The sequence below is a fragment of the Saimiri boliviensis genome, chromosome 12 (assembly GCF_048565385.1).
Source record: "Saimiri boliviensis isolate mSaiBol1 chromosome 12, mSaiBol1.pri, whole genome shotgun sequence".
NCBI classification, from domain to species: domain Eukaryota; kingdom Metazoa; phylum Chordata; class Mammalia; order Primates; family Cebidae; genus Saimiri; species Saimiri boliviensis.
Genome location: NC_133460.1, coordinates 62,868,224 through 62,889,983, shown reverse-complemented (window position 1 = coordinate 62,889,983; position 21,760 = coordinate 62,868,224). Strand labels below are relative to the sequence as shown.

Here is a 21,760-nt window from a genome sequence, read left to right as displayed (position 1 = left end):
AAAAGCAAAAGTGGAGGGGAGCGGCCTGGGAAAGAACCACATGTTGACGTTGCACTGAACACTTACAAACTCTGTTTTTCTTCTTCATCTCTAGTCATGAAAGTGGCAGATTTCTTTAATCATCTATTTCTGATCTCTTTACAGTCTCGGGGAATGTAAGGGGTGAGTAGATTTCCTCTGAAGCCAGAGGTGGGGTGTGCAAGTGTATGGTGACCACATTTGTCTTCTTGTGGCTATAGAGATGAGTTTTGTTACTAATGACTTACTCATCCTCCCTGCAGACATAGGGCTTCTCCCCTGTGTGTGTCCTCTGGTGACTGAGGAGGGTTGACTTATGGCTAAAATCCCACCCACATTCCCTGCAGTCACAGGGCTTCTCCCCTGTGTGTGTCCTCTGGTGACTGAGGAGGGTTGACTTATGGCTAAAGCACCGCCCACACTCCCTGCAGACATAGGGCTTCTCCCCTGTGTGTGTCCTCTGGTGTCTAAGGAGGGTTGACTTCTGGCTAAAGCCCCGACCACACTCCCTGCAGACATAGGGCTTCTACTATGTGTGTCCCCTCTGGTGACTGAGGACATGAGACTTATGGCTAAAGCCCCGCTCACACTTTCTGCAGACATAGGGCTTCTCCCCCATGTGTGTCCTCTGGTGTCTGAGGTGGGTTAACTTAAAGCTAAAACCCAGACCACACTCCCTGCAGACATAGGGCTTCCACCCTGTGTGTGTCCTCTGGTGTCTAAGGAGGGTTGACTCTGGCTAAAGCCCCGCACACACTCCCTGCAGACATAGGGCTTCTCCCCCGTGTGTGTTCTCTGGTGACTGAGGAGGTTTGATTTCCGGCTAAAGCCTCACCCTAACTCCCTGCAGACATAGGGATTCTCCCCCGTGTGTGTGCTCTGGTTACTGAGGAGGGTTGACTTATGGCGAAAGCCCTGCCCACACTCCCTGCAGACATAGGGATTCTCCCCTGTGTGTGTCCTCTGGTGACTGAGAAGGGTTGACTTATGGCAAAAGCCCCGCCCACACTCCCTGCAGACAGGGCTTCTCCCCTGTGTGTGTCCTCTGTTATCCAAGGAGGGTTGACTTCTGGCTAAATCCACGCCCACACTCCGTGCAGACATAGGGCTTCTCCCCTGTGTTTGTCCTCTGGTGTCTAAGGAGGGTTGACTTCTAGTTAAAGCCCATACACACTCCCGGAAGACATAGGGCTTCTCCCATGTGTGTGTCCTCTGGTGACTGAGGACATGTGACTTATGGCTAAAGCCCCGCTCAAACTTTCTACAGACATAGGGCTTCTCCGTGTGTGTCCTCTAGTGTCTGAGGTGGGTTGACTTAAAGCTAAAGCCCAGACCACACTCCCTGCAGACATAGGGTTTCTCCCCTGTGTGTGTCCTCTGGTGTCTAAGGAGGGTTGACTTCTGGCTAAAGCCCTGTACACACTCCCTGCAGACATAGGGCTTCTCCCCTGTGTGTGTTCTCTGGTGTCTAAGGAGGGTTGACTTCTATTTAAAGCCCCGCCAACACTCCCTGCAGACATAGGGCTTCTACCCTGTGTTTCCCCTCTGGTGACTGAGGACATGTAACTTATGGCTAAAGCCCCGCTCACACTTTATACAGACATAGGGCTTCTCCCCCGTGTGTGTCCTCTGGTGTCTGAGGTGGGTTGACTTAAAGCTAAAGCCCTGACCACACTCCCTGCAGACATAGGGCTTCTCCCTTGTGTGTGTCCTCTGGTGTCTAAGGAGGGTTGACTTCTGGCTAAAGCCCCGCACACACTCCCTGCAGACATAGGGCTTCTCCCCCATTTGTGTCCTCTGGTGACTGAGGCGGGTTGACTTATGGCGAAAGCCCTTCCCACACTCCCTGCAGACATACGGCTTCTCCCCCGTGTGTGTCCTCTGGTGACTGAGGAGGGTTGACTTATGGCTAAAGCCCTGCCCAGACTCCCTGCAGACATAGGTCTTCTCCCCTGTGTGTGTCCTCTGGTGACTGAGGTGTGACTTAAAGCTAAAGCCCTGCCCACACTCCCTGCAGACATAGGGCTTCTACTCTGTGTGTCCCCTCTGGTGACTGAGGACATGTGACTTATCGCTAAAGCCCCGCTCACACTTTCTACACACATAGGGCTTCTCCCCCATGTGTGTCCTCTGGTGTCTGAGGTGGGTTGACTTAAAGCTAAAGCCCTGACCACACTCCCTGCAGACATAGGGCTTCTTCCCTGTGTGTGTCCTCTGGTGTCTAAGGAGGATTGACTTCTGGCTAAAGCCCCGCACACACTCCCTGCAGACATAGGGCTTCTTCCCTGTGTCCTCTGATATCTGAGGAGGTGTGACTTCTGGCTAAAGCCCCGCCCACACTCCCTGCAGACATAGGGCTTCTCCCCTGTGTGTGTCCTCTGGTGACCAAGGAGGTGTGACTTAAAGCTACAGCCCCGCCCACACTCCCTGCATTCTTAGGGCTTCTCCCCTGTGTGTCTCCTCTGGTGACTGAGTGTTGACTTATGGCTAAAGCCCTGCCCACACTCCCTGCAGACATAGGGCTTCTCCCTCGTGTGTGTCCTCTGGTGACTGAGGACTGTTGACTTCCGGCTAAAGACCTGCCCACACTCCCTGGAAACATGGGACTTCTCTCTCGTATGTGTCCTCTGGTGTCTCAGGAGGTGTGACTTACCGCTAAAGCCCCGCCCACACTCCCTGCAGACATAGGGCTTCTCCCCCATGTGTGTCCTCTGGTGTCTGAGGTGGGTTGACTTATGGCTAAATCCCCACCCACACTCCCTGCAGACATAGGGCTTCTCCCCTGTGTGTTTCCTCTGGTGACTGAGGAGGTTTGACTTCTGGCTAAAGTCTCGCCCACACTCCCTGCAGACAGAGGGCTTCTCCCCCTTGTGTTTCCTCTGGTGACTGAGGAGGTGTAACTTCTGGCTAAATCCCCACCCACACTCACTGCAGACATAGGGCTTCTCCCCTGTGTGTGTCCTCTGGTGACTTAGGAGGGTTGACTTCTGGCTAAAGCCCCGCCCACACCTCTGCTGTCATAGGGCTTCTCCCCTGTGTGTGTCCTCTGGTGTCTGAGGAGGGTTGACTTTCGGCTAAAGCCCCGCCTACACTCCCTGCAGACACAGGGCTTCTCCCCGGTGTGTGTCCGCTGGTGTGCATTAACATCTGACACATCACTGAAACCTTGCCCACACTCTCCATAGTTGGCTTTTGCAATTCTTGAGATTCCCACCCCCACAAATAATTTGCCCATGTCCACTGGATTCACTTTCTGGTCTGTTCTGGACTCACCTTCCATAATTCTTTCTTCCACTCTAGAGCTCCCCATTTGTCCTTTGGTTGGGTTAGGAAAGGCCCTCGAAATCTCCCTCTGCCATGTCCTTGTATTCAAGATTTTGGACCTTTCTTTGATCTTTTGACCTTTGGTTTTGTCATTAGAGTTGCATGGATCAAAATATTGCTGCTCCTCTTCCTGTTTCCCCTGGCCGGGATTCTCTGGTTGGAGTAGTTTTCTTGTAGATGTTCCTGGGAAGTTCTGAGAGGAATGATTGCGTTCCACATGATGACAGAAATTTCTGACTTGAGAAGGCCAGACAGCATGAGGGACATGGATGAATCTCCGGCTTTGGTTCTGAAAGAGAAAGTTTTTGGTCAGGGTAGATGTTTTGGTCAGGCCTTACCACATATGAAGTCATGAAGATCAAATGAAGAACCAATCATTCTTCATATGTTAACAATGTAAGCTCGCTCCCACCAAGTGCTGGATGGACCTTTAAAGTCCATTTTTCCATTCCACTTTTATTCACTACATCTTACAAAATCCAGAAATCCCACGTCTTGGGCCTTTTCTATATATTAGACTAGGTAACCTCAAGCAGCGTCAGAGGCAGTGTCATTCCTCACACAGATGGAACTGCAGTGACCTTTCCCCCACACTACAGGTATCTTCCAAGTCTTGTAAAACCCTCCCTGATCACCCTCTGCCACATCCTTCCTCCCTGGTCCCTGGGCACTTTCACTGACATGAGGTCTTCAGCTGTTTTATTCTATTAAAAAATAACACTCGATGACTTAGGTGAGATTGTCCTTAGAGACTTCCTAAGAGGGAGGGGAAAAGAATGATTAGGAACACAACCTGGAGATCCACAAATGTGGTTAAAGAGAAGATGTGTGAGCAAATCTAAATTTGAGTCTCATTCAAAATGACATATTTAATCGAGGACTGTTACGTGCTTGGTTCTCCATCAGGAAGTGGGATTCAGGTTGGCCAGCACAGAGCGGTCCAGGTCCCACTGACTAAAGGGCCTGCTGCTCCAACTAGGTGCATGGGCTGCTTTTATTTCAGATTCCACAGATCATAAAATGAGGATATGCTCTTTCTCAGGCTGCGTATCAAGTATTTATGCTTGATTTATTTCATTCAGTCTGAGCCCATTTCAAATACAATAGGAAATCTTGTTTCAAAAAATATCCCTAATCAGGCTTACCTCCGTGCTCCCCCTTTCACCCTGTCACTATTCCCTCTCACCCAGAAACTGGAGTAGCTCTGAGGGGATGACCAGCTGCGGTCTGTTTTCCAAAAATGAGCCAAAACTGAAGTATTTCTGGCCTCAGGACCTATGCACTAGCTGCGCCCAGTCCCCAGAACCCTTTGCCCACAGGCACATGCACTTCTCAAATGCTGTCTCCTGAGAGAAACCTTCCCTGACAGTTCCCTGCCACACTCTGATCCCCAGGTACTCTTCCTGGATTCAGTTTCTTCAAAGCACCAATCGCTGTCTGATATTACACATATGCCTGTATGTATTCATATGGTTCCCTAATTTACATGTCATCTGTTAAAGAGTAGTTTTTCTGATTGTCTTGATCAACTCATATTTATACTTCTTGCAACTTCTATTTACTACGTCTTAAGAAATCCAAAATGCCCACATCTTGGGCCTTTTCTACATATCAGCTAGACTAGGCAACCTCAAGCAGCATCAGAGGCAGCCTCTGTGCAATGTCATCTGGCACAGAGTAGGAATTCATGTGACAGCTAATTGAGATAATGAATGAATGAATGAATAACAACACATGCATATCATTAAAAAAAAGGAAATGCCATAAGAAACTACTTTGTTAAGAGAGCTGGAGGTGTTTGAGAACTTGATTTTTGTCTTTATTTTGTGCATGAAGTACTTAGAATATAAAATCAAAAATTAAAAACATAAAAGTCATTCCAAAGAGGCAAAAGTGTGTAACATGAATCTTTAATCTTGGAAGCCACTGATCTGAAATTTTACTGACTTTAGATGTCATTTTACTCTGCTTAAGAGTTAAACCATGAAAATTCTCAAGGATAATTCTTTCTTGTCCTGTTACAAGAGTAATAGTGATGCCTACCTCTCCCTGCCATTGAAGAGGGAGACCCAGGCATCTCAGATCAACTTCCCTTTTCCTAAGACTGTAAACTTCCCCTTCTCATTCCTAAGACTGTAAACTTAAGCCCTTTTCATATGTAATTCCTAAGACTGTAAACTGAAACCCTTTTCATATGTAATTCCTAAGACTGAACAGAGACCCTTTTCATATGTTAAGCTCTAAACCTAAGATTCTTCCACATGTAGCATCTAAAGTATAACCCTATATAAAGAAGAAAACTTCCTTTGTTAAGCGAGCTTGGATATTAGGCAAATATGCCACCTGGCTCCTGGCCAAATAAACTCCTTCCTCCAATATTCGGTGTCCAAGAGATGTTTCCTGTGGCCACTCCTGCAACATTTTGGTGCGTTGGCCTGGAAGCGAGTCTCAGATAGCAGATGGTGGGAAAAGTCTCTTAGGTGGTTTGCCTAGCCCTGTGGAGCATCCCTGCGGGGGGACTCCTGCTCCCTGGAGTGATGCATCCTGAGAGCACTCCTGGGCAGGTATTTTCCAGGTGGAAAAGTCTCACCAGAGTGGAGCAGGGAGGCCCTGCAGACCGGATCCACCCAGTGGCTGAACACCGAGGAGGAATGAGCATTTGGGGAAGTCCGGCACACTGAATTTGTAAGATTGTACCCGGGAAAGTAGCTCACCCCACTGGGTGGAAGCATGGCCTGATCACCCACGGGTACCAGATCAGCACGTTGGAAGGTAGCTCTCTGTTGCATTGGAAGGAGGGCATTTGGATGTGTGTGTGTCGTTGTACCCAGGAAAGTAGCCCACCCCACTGGGTGGAAGCATGGCCTGATCACCCACGGGTGCCAGATTGGCATGTTGGAAGGTAGCCCTCAGTTGCATTGGAAGGAGAGCATTCAGATGTGTGTCTGTGTGTGAATGTGTGTGACCTTGGAAGCTTTTGCTTACGGTTTTGAATTGGAAGGAGAGCATTCAGATGTGTGTCTGTGTGTGGATGTGTGTCTCTGTGTAGTTGTGTCCGGCTGGCCTCATCAGTCGTAAAAGGTATTGGGCCCATTAGGAATGGCCTCGTGTGTCAAGCAATTTGTAAAAATTAAGAGACAGCCACATAAGGCTGAGTGAAAAAGCCTCTGTGCATTGTAAAGGGATTGAAGTGAATGTAAATTGGAGAGTGTTCTGTGCTGCATCTTGCTAGTCATGGGCTGCTGTGGGTGAACTGATACTCTCCTAACTGTGGGAATTGTTTCTTTGAATTGTTAACATGGGTCACTCCCAAAGCAAGCCCACCCCTTTAGAAATCATGCTGAAAAATTTCAAGAAGGGATTTAGCGGGGATTATAAAGTAACTATGACACCAGAGAAATTAAGGGTTTTATGTAGGAAAGATTGGCCAGCATTTAGGGTGGATTGGGACCCAGAGGGGACCCTAGAGAGGCCCCTTGTCTCCAAAGTAAGGCAGCGAACTAGAACAGCTTGATCAATTTCCATACATAGACTCGTGGTTGCAGTTAGTTTTGAACCCACCAAAGTGGCTAAGAGAGCAGTCAGCGATTGTTTTAGTAGCCATGGGATAGATTGCTAGAAACCACTATCCCCCTTGCCGCCGAGAAACATGTACTCCCAAGTCCAGGCAAATTCAGTGGCCGAAACAGGCAGGATTTGCATGTATGAATACTTCAGTTATTGGAAGTGGCTAACCAGGCATTTGTAAACCAAGAGGCTTATCTAAGCCAGAGGGAAAGTCATAGGGAAAGGGAACGTCAGGCTCAACAGAAGGCTGACTTGATAGCTGCTGCTATGAGAGGAACACCCTCAAGAGTGTGGAAAAAGGGGTGTTCCTGGAAAGCCTCACAGTCTGCCCACCTGTGCCTGCAACGCAATCAGTGTGCATTTTGTCAAGAAACAGGATATTGGAAAAAAATGCCCACAGTTAATGGGAGACCAGGGCGATCTTAAAGCACGAGGATCCAGATAAAAAGTGAAGAGGCTCTGTTCAATCTAATGGAAGGGCCACTGGACTAAAAGAGAGAGGGGCCAGACACATATGCCCCCACAGAGCCCACAGTCCGGACGACAGCCCTGTAACCCCCCATGGAAAAAACAGAACCAATATTGTTAGAGCTATTAAGGTGTTAAGAGAACAGACTTTCTTGTACTTAATGGACTGCCCCTACTGGCCTTCTCTGGCAAAACCTGTTGTGCAAATCGAGGGCCACTATGCCATCCAAAAAGGAGATTCCCTGCAGCTAAAATGCCTTAGGCAGGGGTCATCCAGGCTCTCATTGTCCCTTGGGAAGGAGGGTGGAGCCTTCCTAGCCAGAAGCAGAAGACTGATATTATCACCCAGGCCCATGCAGGGCTTGTGTGGCTTTGCACCCAACTCATATACGCAGTTGGGATTATTGCCAGTAGAAGATAGTTGGTTCACTTAATTGGACTTAAAGAATACCTCCTTAGCATTGGACTGACCTCAGAGGGTCAAAAGAACTATTTGCATTTCAATGGCAGAAACCCAGAAGCAGGTGTGACCACTCAATACACCTGGACCCAGCTTCCCCGGAGCTCAAAAAACTCTCTCATCATCCTTGGGGAGGCATCAGCCCGTGACCGCCCCCCAGAAGCTTCTTGCTTGCATGCTGCCCCTTGTATGCTGATAACCTTCTATCAGGACACCCCACGGCAGTCGGATGTGCAAACAAATGCCTTACTTTGGCACCTGGAGGACTGTGGGTATAAAGGGTCTAAAAGGAAAGCCCAGATTTTCCAAACAGCAAATGCAGTATCTGAGGCTTACCATCTGGAAGGGGGAATGCAGCCTAGAAGCAGAGAGGAAGCAAGCCACTTGCAAAGTGACAGAACCTGAGACTAAAAAGCAGTTGAGAGAGCTCCTGGAAGCAGTGGGTTTTGTAAATTGTGGATTTCCAAACTTTGCAGTACTAGCCAGATCCCTCTATGATGTGACAAAGTGGGGGAGACAAGGAGCCCTTCGAATGGGGATCCCAGCAGTGTCAGGCCTATCAGGAACTGAATACAAAACTAATGTCAGCTCCAGTTTTGGGGCTGCCTGATTTAACAAAGCCCTTCACATTATATGTGGCAGAAAGAGAAAAAGTGGCAATTGGGGTCCTAGTTCAAACAGTAAGACCTTGGCCCAGGCCTGTAGCTTACCTCTCCAAGCAGCTGGATGGAGTTTCCAAAGGATGACCCCCATGCTTAAGGGCCCTGGCAGCAACTGCTCTGCTAGCACAAGAAGCAGATAAGCTAACTCTGAGACAGGATCTGAATATCAAGGTACCTCATGCAGTAGTGACTCTAATGAATACCAGAGGGCACCACTGGTTATCAAATGTTAGGCTGACCAAATGCCAGGGCCTGCTATGTAAAAATCCCTGCATCACCATTGAAGTCTGCAACACCTTAAACCCCGTCACTTTGCTCCCAATGTCAGAGGGTCCTGTTGAACACAACTGTGTTAAGTCCTGGACAGAGTCTATTCCAGCAGGCCTGATCCTTGGGATCAGCCATGGACAGTAGCAGACTGGGAGTTGTATGTGGATGGGAGCAGCTTTGTCAGTCCACGAGGGGACAGATGTGCAGGCTACGCCGAGGTAACTCTAGACACTGTAAGCAAGGCCAAATCCCTGCCTCAGGGCACCTCAGCTCAAAAGGCTGAACTCATTGTTTAACTCAAGCCCTAGAGCTGAGTAAAGATAAGTTGGTAAACATTTATGCCTTCCGACTCTCCGAGTACCTGGAGCATTGTTCAAAGAGAGAGGCCTGTTAGCTTCAGGGGGAAAAGAAATAAAGTATCATTTTGCAGCTCCTAGAAATGGTCTGGAGAGTGGTGGTGGTGCAATGCCGAGGACATCAGAGGGCCTGCACCTCCGTGGCCCTGGGAAATTCCTGATTGGATTCAGTAGCTCATAAGTAGGGCGGCATCTGCCCCCTGCCAAATAGCAGTTAAGAGCTGTTAAGAGCATTCAGTTTACTCCGCTAGGGAGAAGAGAAACCTAAAACTAGGCAATTGGACAGATGATGAGCGGCCACCGGAGAGAATTATTGAGTACTATGGGCTGGCCACATGGGCTGAGGATGGCTAATGGGGATACCGGACCCCCCTTTACATGCTCAACCAGATCATCCGGGTGCAGGCTGTTTTGGAAATACTAATGAAATGAGCAAAGCTCTGTCCCTCTTGGCCCGACAACAAACTCAAATGAGAAACGCAATCTATCAGAACCAACTGGCCCTAGATTATCTGCTAGCAGCCGAAGGAGGAGTCTAGGGAAAATTCAGTCTAACCAACTGCCGTCTGCACATAGATGACCAGGGGCAAGCAGTGGAGGATATTGTGTGAGACATGACCAAACTGGCACATGTGCCTGTACAGGTATGGTGCGGATTTAACCCTGAGTCCTTGTTTGGAGGTTGGTTCTTATCCTTGGGAGGATTCAAAACCCTCATCATAAGTGTTGTAATAGGTGTTTGTTTACTGCTCCCTTGTCTACTGCCCCTGTTCCTTCAGATGAATAGGGGATTCATCCCTACTGTAGTTAGCCAAAAAGTGACCTCACAAGTGTATTATATGAAACATTATCAGTCTGTTTCTTCAGAAAATCTGGAAAGTGAGACCTCTCACTAATATTATAAAGTGGTGAGGGTCTCAAAGGGGGGAATGAAGAGGGAGACCCAGGCATCTCAGATCAACTTCCCTTTTCCTAAGACTGTAAACTTCCCCTTCTCATTCCTAAGACTATAAACTGAAGCCCTTTTCATATGTAATTCCTAAGACTGTAAACCGAAACCCTTTTCATATGTAATTCCTAAGACTGTAAACAGAGACCCTTTTCATATGTTAAGCTCTAAACCTAAGATTCTTCCACGTGTAGCATCTAAAGTATAACCCTATATAAAGAAGGAAACTTCTTTTGTCAGGCAAGCTTGTATATTAGGCAAATATGACACCTGGCTCCCGGCTTAATGAACTCCTTCCTCCAATATTCGGTGTCCGAGAGATGTTTCCTGTGGCCACTCCTGCAGCACCATGAGCTCTTTCTTCCACTTGCTGCCCCACTTGATGCCCAGTTTCTGGCCTTACTCATCCCCATACCAGACTAGCAGTTCACAGCCTGGCCTAATGACTAGGCAGGTTCTATAGAAGATCTGCCTGTGGTACTGGAAGGCCACAAGGTTCTGCTCCTCATCATCCGGGCACAGTTCACATACCTGGGGTCAAGGGAGCAAAGGGAAAGAAAAGAGGCAGTGAGTTCTCAGTATCTGTCAGATCCAGGTCGGGCCCATCACCTGCTGGTCTAGGACCCCATGGTCTAGTGCTGACCACTCCCCCACCACTCCTCTGGGAGCCTTCTGTTCTTTTCTAAATCTCTTTCACAAGGTCATATGAACTTACGATTTTGACTGCAGTGCTCGTGCTGCCTGGAATGTGTCCCTGCTGTGCGCAATCAACCATTTTTTCAAAGCCCAACTCTGGACTTACCTCCAACTTGATTGACCATAAAACACATCAAAGCCTAGCTTCTCTAAACTCTAAATTAATTCTTTTTTATGCCACAGAACTTGGTGCTTGATCATGTACTCTGCTTCTAGATTAGCGTACATCATTCTACATTCAGCCCTAGTCCATCTTGCTTTGAGAAGCCTTCCTCAGTCATCCTACAGTTCACCCAGGTGCCGTTCACCTGCCTTGCCCAGGTTTCCAGAGAAACTTAGAAGCCTATTTCTCTTGGCCCGATAACAGAACGGTAATAGTTTATTCATTTTCCGATTCTCTGGTAAAACGAGAGCCCACTGTGGGAAGGGGCTGGGTCATCCAGCAGCTCACGTCTCCTTAGGCTTCAGTTTTAATTTTACTCAGGCCAGGAAGATTTGCTGCCCTCACAGATTAAAGGTCCTTTGTTTCAGGTTGTTTTGGTAATGTGTGCTTCTTAAAAAAATAAGAAAATTGTAGTTAAATGTTCCTATAACCAAATGTTTCATGTCCATCTGCAATACATCCTCCACATAGGACATGGGTTGTATGACCTGTTCAATTATGAACTTCACTTCCTAGCCTGGAACATACCAAGTGCTTAATAAATATGGATTACATAAAGCATGAATGCAGTGTCCCCGTGAATCTAGGCTTCTCAAGGTGTATCTTGGTGCCTTATTTTTGTCTAACATACAGATTTATGTTTTGATACCAATAAATCATAATGTCTATATTTTTATCTTTTATTTCTAAATGTTGATGGTATAAAACAGCACTGTGTGGAGAAAATAGAAACACGGAATGTGGAAATCATTGAAGGTGCCATGATGAGAAGGAAAGAAATCCGGGATTGTGAGAGAGGAAGGTTGGTTCTGAAACTCCTGGCCTTGCCTCATCCAGTTGGACCAGGATTTATCATTTCCATCCAGATACTCATAGCAGTTTCTCCCTTTGGTGATCTGAGTTTCAGAAAAATAAGGTAAAGGCTTTTTAGAGAGTAAAAATAAGAAGAATTATTTTACTCCATGTCATCAGTAGCCTTTGGGCCTGCATGGCTTCAGCTGCCAGTTCAGACCACATGGTATGCACCATAGTCATCATCTGCACATCTGAGTTGATTTGTCCAGTCAGAGCAGAAGCCCCACAAGGGAGGATGCACTTGTTGTCTTTGTACCACTCTGCTCCCATATACCTTCTGATCTCTAAATAGAAGTTCCATGTTCATGCAAAGACCCTTGAGTACACAGAGCTAACCACGTTATCTCTGCCTGTAAGCTAACATGAAGATGGTGCTGTCCCAGCAAAGGCACAGAAGGGATGTGGGAAGACAGAACAGGGGAAATGGCAGGTAATTCTTACCAGCCAGGAGTATCCATTGTTGACTACCTCTTCATCTTCTATAATTCGGCCCTCATAGGGTCCAAAGTGAAGACCCAGCGGCAGATCAGAGGCATCATTCCATACTCCAAGCCCAGCCTGAGGGATGCCTGATGGCCCAATTCTCAGTCCAGGGAGCAGGCTGAGGGCTGCATGGTTGGGATGCCCCTTGTCCACTGCACTGTCCTTCACAAATGTTGGGGGCCCATGAGCAGCACAGCTGTCAATGAAGTTCTGACACATCTCACAATCTGGAAGTGAGGGCAGCAGGGATTAGGAAAGTTATAATCCAAGTTCCTTGATAAAAGAGCTTCAGAAAGAGCTTGGCACTCACATTACTTAGCCACAGTCCTGTACTCTAACTCATCAGAGTAAAGGAATGATTTGGGGATCAAATGATGAAATTACTGTACCAGGACATAACAGCCAACTGTGTGAGTGGCCAAGAGGGTCACTTACAGAGGTAGTCATCATCCTGGGGCTCGCTGACCTCTTTGTATGCATGACCCTTTCTTTCTCGCAGTCTATACATCTTTCCTTCAGTCTGCTTCCTCCTGAGTTCTAGGTTGGAGAAAAGGAAATGGGTAAAATTGGGAGACTGGGGTGTTTGTCTCTGTTTCATAAGAAAATGTGAAATCTCCTGCCATCTAATGAGGATCTACCTTGCTACATATTCCAGTCCCCCCTCTTTACTGCTTCAGAGGGACTTAGACCCCACACCCGCACTGACTTCAGATGCCTATTCAATTTTTTTTTTTCTTTTTTTGAGACAGAGTTTCGCTTTTGTTACCCAGGCTGGAGTGCAATGGCACGATCTCAGCTCACTGCAACTTCCGCCTCCTGGGTTTGGTCAATGCTTCTGCCTCAGCCTCCCGAGTAGCTGGGATTACAGGCACGCGCCACCATGCTCAGCTAATTTTTTGTATTTTTAGTAGAGACAGGGTTTCACTATGTTGACCAGGATGGTCTCGATCTCTTGACCTCGTGATCCACCCGCCTCGGCCTCCCAAAGTGCTGGGATTACAGGCGTGAGCCACTGCCTATTCAATTTTAGTTCTGACCGTTCCCATTATCTCATTAACCTCCCAACCTTTCTACTTGTAAAATGTTTCATTCATGCATTTAGTCCTTAAGAAAATATTTCTTGAGGGCACATTACATCTGGGGATCTTCTATAAACTAATAGACATTTTATGGAAGAGGAAATGTACAAATGCACAAAGGAATATCTATTATCAGAGAGGTACTTTTTGAACACTTTGCACGTATCAATTCATTTATATTTAATTATTTCAAACAATATATGAACTATATGTCCTTGATCTCATTTTACAGATTACCATTCAAGGGCTCAGAGATTTTATAACATTTGCCCAGGGACCCAATGCTTCTAGGTAGATTATAACCCAAGTGAGTGACTTCAAAATTAATGTTCTTACATGCTATTCAATACTGTATCCAAGACTGGACATGGTGGCTCAAGCCTGTAACCCCAGCATTTTGGGAGGCTGAGGTGAGCTGGTCACTTGACCAGGAGTTCGAAACCAGCCTGGCCAATATGGTGATACCCTGTCTCTACTAAAAATACAAAAATTAGCTAGGCTTGGTAGTGCATACCTATAATTCGAGCTACTTGGGTGACTGAAGCATGAGAATTGTTATTACCTGGGAGGCAGAGGTTGCAGTGAACCAAAAATCGTGCCACTGCACTCAGCCTGGGCGGCAGAGTGAGACTCGGTCGCAGTGAACAAATAAATAAATAATTTTAACAAAATGCTGCATCTAACTTCTGGTCTCACAATTGAGTCCAGCTTAAGCCCAGGCTATCCAAACTCTACCCCACATATGCAGACCATACTCATCAACCTTTCTAGAGGACATAGAGGGATTGAAGTCCCCCTAAATATTTTTTCTTACCCGGTTTTACTCTAGAGTGCTGTCCAGAGGTACTCACTTCTCCAGGAGGGGACACTGGTCTCTGAGCCTGCTCTGAGCCACTTGTATTCAGTACCTTTGCCATTCCTGACAATTTCTTCAAACTAGATTCATTGCTGAATGATGCCTTGGGCATTCCCTTGAATGTGAGTCACATATTAAACAATAACATGCATTTCTTTAGCTCTTTAAGGCTTGCAGCGTCTTTTCATATGTGTGACTCTAGTTAATGCTTCAAACCTTGGAAATACCTAGAGTATCTAAATACAAGAGGGAAAAGAGAAGTTCCAAGTGGGTAGTGAATCTGGGACTATAACCCATGTCTTAAGGCTCTTTCCTTCAACTTTCTCTCAAAATTCTCTATAGAAGTTAAAGGGAGGGAGGAAGAAAACTTGGGAAGACTATCTGGAGAATCAACAGGTCTGTGAAAGAAGAGGGTAAGGGCTAACAGAGAAGAAGGGAATCTTCTATAAACTAGCAGACATTTGATGGAAGGGGAAATGTGGAAAAACACAGAGGGACAAGGCACATCTGGAAAATGAAGTAAAAGAGCAGTAAGGTTGGGAACAGAACAGAGATGACTGGCAAAAATGTATCTAGAAAACTAAGAAAGTGATGTCAGATTTGCACATTGCCATATCCTGGAAAGAATATTTGGTTTTGGAATTACTTAGTTCCTGTACCAGTTCTGCTTGTCTGCTTGAATAAGGGTGTATTGTTAGCTAATTCTCTTTAGTTTCCCAATCCAGAAACTGGCATACATGCTAATTTTTTTGAGAGGGAGTCTCACTCTGTTGCCTAGGCTGGAGTGCACTGGCATGATCTCAACTCACTGCAGCCTCCGCCTCCCATATTGAAGAGATTCTCTGGCCTCAGCCTCCCGAGAAGCTGGGATTACTGGCACGTGCCACTACACCTGGCTAACACGTATTTTATTTTATTTTTTGGTGAAATGGAGTTTCATTCTGTCACCCAGTCTGGAGTGTTGTGGTGTGATCTCGGCTCACTGCAACTTCCACCTCCCAGGTTCAAGCAATTCTCCTGCCTCAGCCTCCTGGGTAGCTGGGACTACAGGTGTGCACCACCATGCCCAGCTAATTTTTGTATTTTTATTAGAGACAAGGTTTCGCTAGGTTGGGCAGGCTGGTCTTGAACTCCTCACCACAATTGATCTACCCATCTTGACCTCCTGAAGTACTGGGATTATAGGTGTGTGCCACCGTGCCTGGCCCATGTTCTTTCTTGCTTGCTTGCTTGCTTGCTTTCTTGCTTTCTTGCTTTCTTTCTTCCTTTCTTTAGAGAGGGAGTCTTGCTCTGTTGCGTAGGCTGGAGTGCAGTGGCACAATCTCAGCTTACTGCAGCCTCTACCTCCTGGATTCAAGCAATTCTTCTGCTTCAGCCTCCTGAGTAGTTGGGATTGCAGGCATCCACAACCACGCCTGGCTAATTTTTGTAGTTTTAGTAGAGATGGGGTTTCACCATATTGGCCAGGCTGGTCTCAAACTCCTGACCTCAGGTGATCTGCCCACCCTCACCTCCCAAAGTGCTGGAATGACAGGTGTGAGCCACCAGGCCTGGTTCTAATTCTTAATATTATAGGAAATATGAAAGATAATAATGTTCACCAAAGTGTTTCATGAGCTACTTAATACAGTGTGAATGTGAGAGTAATAATTTTTTTTGGCTGGGTATGGGGGTGCACACCTGTAATCCCAGTGCTTTGGGGGGGCTGAGGCAGGTGGATCACCTAAGGTCAGGAGTTTAAGACCAGCCTGGCCAACCTCACCTCTACAAAAAATACAAAACACTAGCTAGGCATGGTGGTGGGTGCCTGTAATCCTAGCTACTTGGGAGGCTGAGGCAGGAGAATCACTTGGACCCAGGAAGTGGAGGTTGCAGTGAGCCAAGATCACATCACTGCACTCCAGCCTGGGTAACAAAAGTGAAACTCTGTCTCAATAAAATAAAATAAATAAATAATTATTCTCACAGACTGGGTGTGGTGGCTCACATCTGTAATCTCAGCACTTTGGGAGGCCGAGGTGGAAGGATTGCTTGAGCCCAGGAGTTCAAGACCCGCATGAGCCACATGGCAAAACCCTGTCTTTACAAAAAAATACAAACATTAGCCAGGTGTGGTGGTGCACGCTTGTGGTCTCAGCTACTCAGGAGGCTGAGGCGGTAGGATGTCACTAACCTAGAAGATGGAGGTTGCAGTGAACTGAGATTGAGCCATTGCACTCCAGCATGGGTGAAAGAGTGAGACCCTGTCTCAAATCCCTGCCCCACCAAAAACAAACAAACAAACAAACAAACATTATCTCATAGTCCTGATACCATCTCTGCAGTTGAAATCTAACTCAAAGATATTTTCAGCATTCCTTGACCCTGTTACCTATAGTTTATTTCATAAATTTGGAATCACTCATTCAGAAAACACTCAGGAGGCTCTCAGAGGCCCTGAGCCAGGCTTAGGAGTTCTAAGAAGAATCAAGTATGGACCAGACTCCTGAAGAGCTCACAGCACAGAGGCAGCAGGCAGGCTAAACAAATGATTCCAGACAGCATGAGAGTTCCCTTACTGGAGCCCAGAGGAAGGAGCTGTTACTGCCTTCTACTACAGGAATGAGCATTTGAAATCAGTTCCAGAAAATATTTTTTCTTAATAGGTGTAACCTATATGAAGTCCTAAACAATTTTCTTGTTTGTTGTTTCTCAGTCTTCAAACTTGAAACTCCTCAGGGCTGGAAGCTGCTTCCTCTGATCAGAATGGGTCCCTTATGAGGGGAGGGACCCTATCTCCTTCTGGGACCATCACAGTATGAATTGTCTATTTACTTGGAACCTTCCCTTAATCAGAGTGTTTTAGTGCAAATCTTACTGTACTGTAACAGAGAAAAACTGAGGTTGAAAAGTCAGTTGAATGAATGATGCAAAGATATATGGGTAAGGCAGCATAAACTTTATAAAACTATGAAACTTTTAATGATATTGTAAGTGCTTTAGAGAAGGAGGTTTGGATTAGACTGCATGTGATTCCAGGCCTATAATTGAACATTTTTATACGTCAGTTTTCTCATCGAGAAAATGGCTATAGTTACAGCAGCTACTTAATAGGAACTATACGTAAAGTTGAATAGGTATGATATGTGAAGTTTATTCATGTAAAATGCTTAAAATAAACTCTTAAATATTGAGAAAATAACACTATAGTAGTGATTATTATTACTGTACTTATTAACTCTTAAAATAATCATGGCCTCAGACATTGTGCAAGAGAGCAGGAAAGGAAGGCAGTAGTTCTAGGACATTCTGTACATTCTTCTTTTACCTGTGTTGGATCTAGGAGGAAGATTTCTTGTCAGTAGGATTTGGGAAATACTTAGCTTCTGGTGTTTACTCTGTTCCACGCTGAAGGCAATCCCAGGAGGTTTGACTAAAAGGTGACGAGAAATCAGTGGTTTGGTTGGTAAATGTTTCCAAACTCTGGAGGTTTTGTTTTTCTTTCTTTTTTCTTTTTTTTTTTTTTTTTTTTTTTTTTTTTTTTTTTTTGAGATGGAGTCTTCCTTTGTGGCCCAGGCTGTGGTGCAGTGGCACAATCTCAGCTCACAGCAACCTCTGCCTCTCGGGTTCAAGTGGTTCTCCTACCTCAGCCTCCCAAGTTGTTGGGAACCACAGTTGTGTGCCACCACACCTGGCTAATTTTTGTACTTTTAGTAGAGACAGGGTTTCTCCATGTTGGCCATGCTGGTCTTGAATTCCTGACCTCAGGTGATCCACCCACCTTGGCCTTCCAAAGTGCTAGGATTACAAGCATGAGCCACCATGCCTGGCTCTGAATTCTGAACCAGATAGTGATGATCCAAGTATTATCTGAGGGTGATTTAAAAATGTTTTCTGAGGTATCATTAAGGCCTATGCTTCTATGGGGGCATTGCTAATATTCTCAAGATTAAAAAAAAAATAGAAGAAACTTCATGTTTGTTTCATCCTATATTCATAAAGTATCTATTACATTTATTTTTAAAATGTAAATTGGCCTTTCATGACAAACACATTGAACAACCTCAGAATAGAAGGAAATCACCTCAACATAAAAGGTCACATAAGAAAAGTCCATTTTTAACATCATAGTCAATGATGAAAAATGAAAGCCTTTCTTCTTAGGTCATAAACAAGGTAAGGATTTCCAGTCTTCCTACTTCTGTTCAACATAGTGCTGGAAGTCACAGCCAGAACAATTAGGCAAGGTAAAGAAATAAAAGGCATCCGAATTGAAAGAAAGAAGTAAAATTATCTCTGTTTGCAGATGACATGATCTTACATACAGAAAACTATAAAGATTCATTAGCTGGGTGTGGTGGTGGGCACCTGTAGTCCCAGCTACTTGGGAGGCTGAGGCAGGAGAATTGCTTGAACCCAGGACACAGAGGTTGCAGTGAGCCACTCACTTCTCCAGCCTCAGCTTCCTGAGTATCTGGGATTACAGGCACCCACCACCACGCCCAGCTAATTTTTTTTGTGTGTATGTTTAATAGAGACAGGGTTTCACCACGTTGGCTAAGCTGGTCTCAAACTCCAGACCTCAAGTGATACGCCTGCCTTGGCCTCCCAAACTGCTGGGATTTCAGGTGCTATAGGTCACTCTAAATCTTACGGGGGGCTATGCACGGTGGCTCATGGTGGTGTGCACCACCATGTCACAGCTACTCGAGAGGCTGAGGTGGGAGAATTGCTTGGACTCAGGAGGCAGAGGCTGCAGTCAGCTGAGACTGCACCACTGTACTCCAGCCTGGGTGACAGGGCAAGACTCTGCTTCAAAAATAATAAAAATAAAAAAATAAAAAATTCTGCTTTCCTCTTACCTTGCCGCCTAGGTGTCCATTCTTCATCAGAATCTTCAGTGTCATCCACCTGGAGTTTGCTGGCCTGCCTTCGGTGACACATGAAAGCTGGTTGAGTGGCTCTGAGACCTGAAATGAAGCAAAAAGTTTGTTCTGAAAGGGAAGAGCTGGGCAGAGGAACAAAGGGCAGTGGCAGTGGAAAGGACCACAAAGCCAGTGTGGCTCAGTCTGAAGAGCTGGCAGAGTCCTGAACAAGGTCAAGATGTGACTTCTGCATGGTCAGTATCCACACTCAGCCCCACACTGACACGAAAGAACACAATTTCCCTCCAGATTTGTCTTCATACAAAAGGGAACTGCGGGCAGATACCACTACCTGAGAACTGAAATGACATAGGACCAAAGACCTGTTTTGTTTCCAAGCTGGTATGGGCCTAGCACTCTGGTTACCTATAGTAATCAGTGCATTATAGTTCCTTTGCACATTCCTACAGCGAGTTTTCTCCCAGTCTCCCATCTCTGCCCATTCTTCCTTGGAGAAGTATATGGCAACGTCTTTGAAGGCATCTTTGACCTAGAGGAAGTAACAGAGTCTATCAGTGATTTACTAGTACACGTCGAGTGGGTGCTTTTCCTCTACTCTGTGTGTAGAGCTTGGCCTGGGGCCTCTGGGAGTCTCTGTGAAACGTAGACTTTCCCTTCTTCTCCAGATTGCATCCTGTCTAACTGAGAAGACACCGAGCATTTTCCTAGCTCTCTGCTGACGCAGAGCAGTCCCTGATGCCAGTGTTCTTTTCTCTCCAGTGTCCTGGCCAGGACCAGCTGCCCCTGTTCCATGCACATGCAGACAGGGTCACCCAGGGGTACAGGCCAGGAGTCTGCAGCACCCCAGAGACCAGCTCCTGCGATGAGTCTGGCTTCGCCTCCCCCACCTCTCGCCATAGGCTTCTGCTCTGTTCTCCCTGTGTCTCCTGGGCTCTCCTCTTGGGACCTTTCAGGGCTCATGGTGCTGGGACTGTCTAGAAGGCCCTGCTTCATTTCCAAGTGTGGGAAGGGCCCGATTCTCCCAGCTCCGAAGCCAAAGGCTCCTGTGGAAGGAGAAGGTGCTAAGAGGGGGCAACAGCCCTGACCACTACCCAGAACCAGGTTCTGTCTTCTGCATTTGGCTGGGGTGTTCACAGCAGGAAAATGTGGGTTCCTGGTGAGGTCTTGAGCACCTCAGGGAGGTCTGGGGGTACTTATGGGATGGGAAGGTCTCTACTGGCCATGAACTACCACCTAATGTAAGCTGGATTTTGTTCTTTCAGTTCCCCTGCAGCTTGGCTCATTTGGAGAGGGGGAGCAGGGTGGCACAGGGGCCTGGAGGCTTGTAGCTATGGGTGTTTAAGGGGAGTCCTAAGGAGTGAGAGCCAGAGGAGTCCTAAGGGAAACTTGAGGCCCCCCGACTGCTGGGACTTGGGTCACACTGAGGAGCAGGGTTTTGTTTCAGCAAGGCAAAATGAACATTTCTCACAGATAGGATTTGGGGATCATAGAGATCCCCAAATCCTATCTATGAGAAACGTTCCTGGGGATTCAGGAAAAATCCAGGAGTAAAGCAGTATGCATCTCTAAGGGGCAGCTATCTCTCAGGCTGAGATTTGGGGTCCCTCAGGCTGAGGGGATTTGAGGTATCTTAGGCTGAAGAAACTGGGGTTGCTGAGATTGAGGGAATTTGGGGTCTTGAGCTGAGGAGCTTTGGCATCCCTCAGTCTAACAGTTTTTATGGTTTTTCAGAATGAGATTTGGGGTCTTTTAGGCTGAAATTTGGGGTGCTTAAGTTGACAGGATTTGAGGGGATTTGGGATTCCTCTGGATGAAAGGATTTGGGATCTTTGAGGCTTGGAAACGTTAAGGAGATTTGGAGTTTCTCCGCCTGAAAGGATTTGGGATCTTTGAGGCTGAGGAAATTCTGGGTCTCAGGTAAAGGAGATTTGGGTCTCTCATTAAGGGGCTTTAGGGTCTTTGACACTGAAGTTATTTAGTCCTTGAAGCTGAAGGGATTGAGTTTTCAGGCTGAATATTTAGATTATCTGAGGTTGGAGAAATTTGGTCTCTCGGTGGGTGAGATATTTAGGGTTCCTCAGGCTGAGGGGTTTGGGGTGCTTTAGGGTGAGGGGAATTGTGGCTCCTCAGGCTCCGAATATTTGGGGATCTAATCATTAGGAGATTCAGCGTTCCTCTGGGTAAAGGGATTTGGAGTCTCTGAAGCTGAGGTACTTTGGGAGTTTTATGCTGAGGGGATTTAAAGTCCCTCAAGGGGTTGCAGTGAGGCGGGATCGTGCCATGGCGCTCCAGCCCGGCGACAGGGCGAGACTCCACCTAAGAAGACAAAAGTCCCTCAGGGTGACAGGATTTGGTGTGTCCAGAGGCTGAGAGGATTTCGAGCTTCTCAGGCTGTGGGGATTGGGGGTCTTCCAGGCTAAAATATGAAGGTTTCAGGCGGAGGGTTTACAAGGATTTCACGCTGCATGACAAAGGCTCTCCGTGCTCTTCACAGTCTCCCGTGCCCTCCTGCCGCGGTGTCCACTGTGGCCGCGTGTCCTCTCGGCGCCCCTCAGGGTGTGAGACGTGGTGGAGAGCGAAGTGCCAGCCCGCAGCCCTCCGTTGGCACAAGCGGCCAATCAGCGCTGAGACCAAGGCGATCCCGCCAATCGGCAGTCAAGAAGTGCTAAAGGGGCGGGGAGTAGGGCAG

The 21,760-nt window shown here is 46.8% G+C and overlaps 1 pseudogene; it reads right to left on the bottom strand.

Moving 5' to 3' along the window:
- Positions 1 to 262: 262 nt before the first annotated feature.
- LOC120363148 (histone-lysine N-methyltransferase PRDM9-like) lies at positions 263 to 20,031 on the bottom strand (annotated as a pseudogene).
- Positions 20,032 to 21,760: the final 1,729 nt, after the last annotated feature.